Genomic DNA, 5,855 nt, shown 5'->3' on the forward strand with positions numbered 1-5,855 from the left:
CAATGGCAACACAGTCGTTCTGTCGATAGTGGATCGGTTCAGCAAAATGGCCCACTTCGTTGCACTCCCAAAACTCCCATCCGCCAAGGAAACGGCCACCCTTCTCCTAAATCATGTCTTCCGACACCACGGGCCACCCCTCGATGTGGTCTCAGACAGAGGTCCCCAGTTTGCCTCCTCTTTTTGGAAAGAATTCTGTCGGCTCCTTGGGGAAACTGCCAGTCTTTCGTCCGGGTTCCATCCTCAGACCAATGGGCAGACTGAAAGGATCAACCAGGAGCTTGAGAAGGCCCTCCAATGTCTGTCCTCATGGGACCCGCTGTCCTGGTCCACCCACCTCCTATGGACTGAATATGCCCATAACTCACAGACCACCTCTGCCACAGGCCTAGCTCCCTTTGAATGTGTGTTTGGATACTTACCTCCGCTGCTCCCTGCCCTGGACACTAACACCTCCTGCCCTTCCGCTCTTGCATTCGCCCGCCGGTGTTGGCACACATGGTTTCGAGCTCGCGCCGCACTCTAGCGGGTAAAGGAACGATACATTCGCACCGCCGACAGGCGGCACACCCCGGCGCCTGCATACCAGGTGGGCCAGAAGGTCTGGCTTTCAACCCGCGACCTTCCTCTCCGGGTCGAGTCCAACAAGTTGGCTCCTCGTTTTGTTGGGCCCTTTCCCATACAGAGGGTCTTGAGCCCGGCCGCGGTCCGTCTCTCTCTTCCCCGCTCAATGCGGGTCCATCCAACCTTCCACATCTCCCGGATTAAGCCTGCGGTTAACAGTCCCCTGGTCCCGGCTGCTCCGCCCCCTCCTCATCCTCGGCTCGTTGACGGGGGCCCTGTCTACTCGGTCCGCCGGCTTCTTCGTTCACGTCGGTGGTGCAGGGGCCTCCAGTACTTGGTGGACTTAGAGGGGTATGGCCCTGAGGAGCGTTCCTGGATTCCTGCTCGCCAGGTTGTGGATCCGTCCCTGATCGCCAACTTTCATCGCCTTCACCCGGATCAGCCGTCTGGATCGTCTGGGCGTTGCGACGTGCATCACGACGTGACGTTGTCATTGTTCTTTTCACAAACCAATCTGCATTCAATTTATTTTGCATGTCTTCAAAAGTTGCACTCACAATGCCTACATTTAATATAGGCAAACCCAACTCCTTCCTTAAATCCAGACACTTCATGCTGAGCAAGAGTATCTCCACACACAGACAAAAGGGCACCATAAATTGTCCTCACACCATTTGAAGTAGAAACCCGAAGACCATAATACAGCTCAATCAAATCTTGGTTAATCCTTCCAAGTATTCTATCATTGCTACAGTGGGAAATATCTTTGGACTTTACCATGGCAAGAAGACGTATGGCAGCTAGTCTTGATCTGTATGTAGGGTTAATATTACCTAATGTGTAATAAATCAGTAACAACTTGTTTTTGTTTGCATGAGAACCAAGGGGATTGCAAAGCTCAATTTAATTGGTGTATAAAATTAACTGTAATGCTGTGAGGACTTTCAAAAACAGAAGGTGTGCCTTAAAAACGTCCCCATCAATGAAATCATAAAAATATCTATCCTTGCTTAATTCTGGCCTCTTATTGACCATTTCAAAAATGTTACAATGTGAAAGCAGCTGCTCCACACTTTTAACTAACGGCATGTAATAAAAAAAAAGGAAATATTGTTTGCTCTTCATTTGATGTTGCAAGTGTTCAAGTAATGCTGCTTGATACAGCTGAACTCCACTCACCATATGATTAACAGCTCTCTTTGGTGGTGGAAAAAAGCAAACAAGTGATCGAACATAGTAAAAAATTACTATAGATTTCACACATAAAAACAAAAAAAACATGCAGAGATCAACACTGCATGTTATTTTTAATGTTTTGCCAAATTCAATTTTAAAACACAAATGCATATATTAAAGTACCTGTGTCAGTCTCTGAGTTTCTCTGGCCTGGAGAAGAAATGCAGTAGCATGATTCGAAAGGTCAACCGTCATAAAAGCTAATTTCTCGAACATCACGAGGTGGCATAACTTAACATTACGATATGTTATAGGTTGGTTCAGAAAACATCTTTTAGGCGATGTTAAATAAGGATGTCCGTGTCTTGTATTCAAATCTACAGTATTCAAAGAAAAAGTAGAACTACACAACAATAATAGAGTTGTGCAGTGCACATTACTTCTTTCAGGTTCGTTTTGCAGTCTTTTAATATTGTCAATTCCTTAGTTTAAAAACGCCATATTCTTAATATTAAAGTAGGGAAATATTAAGGCTGATTGGGAAACAAAATCAATTAACAAGGTGTGCAGTATTATTGGATGTCATTTTTGTGTGATTTGAAAATATTGTTAATGTCAGTATATCACTTTGTGCCTTACAGCCAACAACCCTGCTGCTAGTCCAGCAACCTTGGCCAAGCACTACATGGCGTTACAGGCTTTGTTTAAAGAAATAAAATCCAAACTACTAGGATGTTTCTCTGCTTTTGGAAGAGCACTCATTGACTCAGATACCCTTCATGAGGTGGACAAACCTGAAATGATTCTCTATGCGTATCCCTGTTTTAATTAAATTGGACATGTAAGTCATTTTTTGACTGTTGATTGCTGATACAATACACAGTACTACACACTTCCAAATAAAATTTACATTTCCAACACTAGAGCAATTTACTCATCTCAATTTTGAAACCATATTTTATAGGTAATGGATGAGCTTCGACGCGTTCTGGACATAAATAACAACAACGTCATCAGTGAATTAAAGGAAAGATGGCATGACTCCTGCCAGGAGGTGCAGTTTTTTGGTGTGTCCAAAAAGATGCTTAAACCATCAATGGGAATGGACAAAGGTTTTTTTTTTTTTTTTTTTTTTACTTACTCTACCCCCCTCAATACTTTTATGACTCAATTCTCCACTTTAGGTGCGCGAAGAGTCTCTGATGAATTAGCATTTGGTGGATGTCATCTGCCTAGTTAGGGGCAAGGCAAAAATTGAGACATATTCCTCAAAATGTGTCATCATTTGTTCAATTATTTGTCCCCCCCCAATGGTGCAAGAGGATGTTGAAATTCCTCATGCGCTGCCTTTACTGTTCCCCTGTTTCTGCTCCTCCAAAGAGAGAGATTTAAGTCAGGCTCTGGTGCATCTCCTTGAGGTGAGCAATGCAAAATACAGTATATGGGGTCATTCTAACTGCATTTTTTTCTTCTGGATAAACTAACAAAATGTCTGTCTGCTTATTACAAATTAGTTTCCTGTTTATATTGATTGATTGATTGATTTTTTTTATTGAACTTATATATAACAAGCACAATAAAATAAAGTGTGAATGCAAACAAAAAACACAAAAGGAAGCAAATAAGAGAATTGTCAGCATATGTAGAGTTAAATTTGCTGAATATGTTCAAAAGGTCCTACTTTGGTCCTACTCCTTGGATTCTATTTACCGATATATTAATATATTGTGTCACAACACAAAAAGATTCATTTAAATAAGCTAATGTAGTTCATTCATGCAGTTGTATTTCCATATGACTATGCTTATATTGTATGTGTATAAATATATGGAAGATGCATAAACATATATACATAAATACTAACACAAACATACTGTACATCATATTTTCACATGTAACAATTTTTTACACAAGATCTGACTGTTCATTCATAATCTTTGTAATTTTCCAATACAATATTTTTAAAGCTCTTTCTGAACAGACATGGATGTGCTTGTTTTCAGTTTGGTTTCATAGCCATTCCATAAATTGACACCTTTGACAGATACACACGTTTGCTTTATATTTGTTCTTATTTTCAATTTTTTAGAATCACCGGTATGATTTTTGAGAATTGTGGAAGCAATGATATTGGTCAGTAGTTTGAGAATACATGTTTGTTTCCACCTTTGTGGATATGAATTACTTTTGCAGTTTTCATTTGTTTCATTTTGTTTTGAAAGACAAGTTACAGATGTATGTAAATGGTTGTACTACATGCTGAATGATATCTTTTATTAATGTCATATCAATGTTAAAACAATCTGTGGATTTTTTTTAATGTTTTGACAATATAAAAGATTTCAGTGTCTTTTACAGCACTGAGGAACATAGTAGAGGGATTATTTTTCACACATTTATTTATTTCAATCTTTTTTATTGGCTCACAAATTTCATTGGCAAGTTTACTACCTATGTCAATGAAATATTTGTTAAATTCATTTGTTATATCTGTTGTTTTGTTAATTGTTATATTATTTTCATTTCAAAATGTTTGGGATAATTAGTTATTTTATTGCCATCACTGATTATATAATTTAGTATTCTCCATGTCTCCTGAGTATTATTTCTGTTCTGTTCTAATAATGAATGGTAGTAGTCTTTCTTAGTTTTCCTTATAATACTTACTAGTTTGTTTTTGTACTTCTTATTCAATTCAGATTATTTAGTTCTTGATATTAAAAAATGTTTATATTATACATTTTTCTTTTTACAAGCATTTTCTATCCCTTTTGTCATCCAAGGTTTGTTTGAAACTTGAATCTTCCTTTTAATTTTCTTCAGTGGACAGTGCTTATCGTATAGATAATTTATGATTGAAGAAAATTCTTGGTATTCAGAGTTAATGTCATCTTTTGAGTTCACCTCGGACCAATTTTGTTTTTCCAGCTCGTGTTTGAAGGCAACGATAGCACTTTGTGTTCTTATTTCTGATGTATAATTTATTAGTTTTACCTTTAAGCTGTGGCAATTTTGAAATATTACAAAGATTGGCAAGTGATCACTTATATCATTTATTAAAAGTCCACTTGCTAATCCATGGTCAATTTTGTTTATGAATATATTATCTATTAATGTGGCTGTTTGTGTTGTGATTCTAGTAGGCTTCGTGATAACTGGAAAAAGGCCATTGCCATGAATAATATTTATGAAATCTGTTGTTTTTTGATGGTTCCTTGGGTTTAACAAATCAATGTTAATATCCCCACAAAGTATTCGTGTCAGGAATAACAGCGTGTGGACGAGGACCCCAACCAGACGCATGGGTGAATGCTCAAGTTCTTGTTTTATTTAACAAAAAGTGCACGTCAAGCATGGAACGAAAAAGAGCATAAAGGCAAAGTACAAATACAATTACAAAGTGCAAAACAAGGCGAGACAAATGTGTCTGTAGAAAGGAGTCTAAAAAGGCGGGCGCGAGGCAATCGGGGGAGCGGGGACCACAGGAGAGCAACTGCAAAGTACAACTAAAGGACAAGAAAACGATGTAAGACAGGAGCACAAATACAAACCAAAACTGTTCACAAAGCTAGGGAACGCGAGACGGGAACACTGGGGCTTCGCTGTGCTATGGAGGAGCTTGGCGAAGGAACAACCCGGCAGTGCTCGCCTGTGGTTGCTGGCCTTAAAAAGCCCTTGATGGGGAATGAGCCGCAGGTGCGTGGCCATCAGCCCCGCCCCCTCGTTGCCGCAGGAGAGCTCTGCCTAGGACCAAAAGAAGCAACCAGGTGAGCTGGGACATGACATTTTGCTCTTTTTTTATCATTATGATGATTGAGCATATTGGCTGTGGAATCATTGAAAATGTCCAGACAAGCTCCTGGAGTTCTGTATACACAGCTTATGATTATGTTAGGTGCTTTTTCAATTTGTATTTTTATTGTTAAACATTCCATCATATTATTCATAGCAAAGGTCGACCCCACAATCTCATTATTTCTTCATGATTTATCAACATACTATAGTGCAACTCCTCCTCCTGTCTTGTTTGTCCTGTTCATTGTAAACAGTTTATAGCCTTCCATTTCCACTTCTATTCTCTTAGTGTAGTGTAGTATTCTTTCGTATTTGTGTTC

The 5,855-nt window shown here is 39.2% G+C and overlaps 1 pseudogene; it reads right to left on the reverse strand.

Annotated features, from left to right (window-relative positions):
• Window positions 1-741: 741 nt before the first annotated feature.
• Window positions 742-1,689, reverse strand: LOC148423229 (uncharacterized; annotated as a pseudogene).
• Between the last annotated feature and the right edge of the window lie 4,166 nt (window positions 1,690-5,855).

Source organism: Hippichthys cyanospilos, chromosome 5 (genome assembly GCF_059441005.1).
Source record: "Hippichthys cyanospilos isolate Australia breed blue-spotted pipefish chromosome 5, RoL_Hcya_1.0, whole genome shotgun sequence".
NCBI classification, from domain to species: Eukaryota; Metazoa; Chordata; class Actinopteri; order Syngnathiformes; family Syngnathidae; genus Hippichthys; species Hippichthys cyanospilos.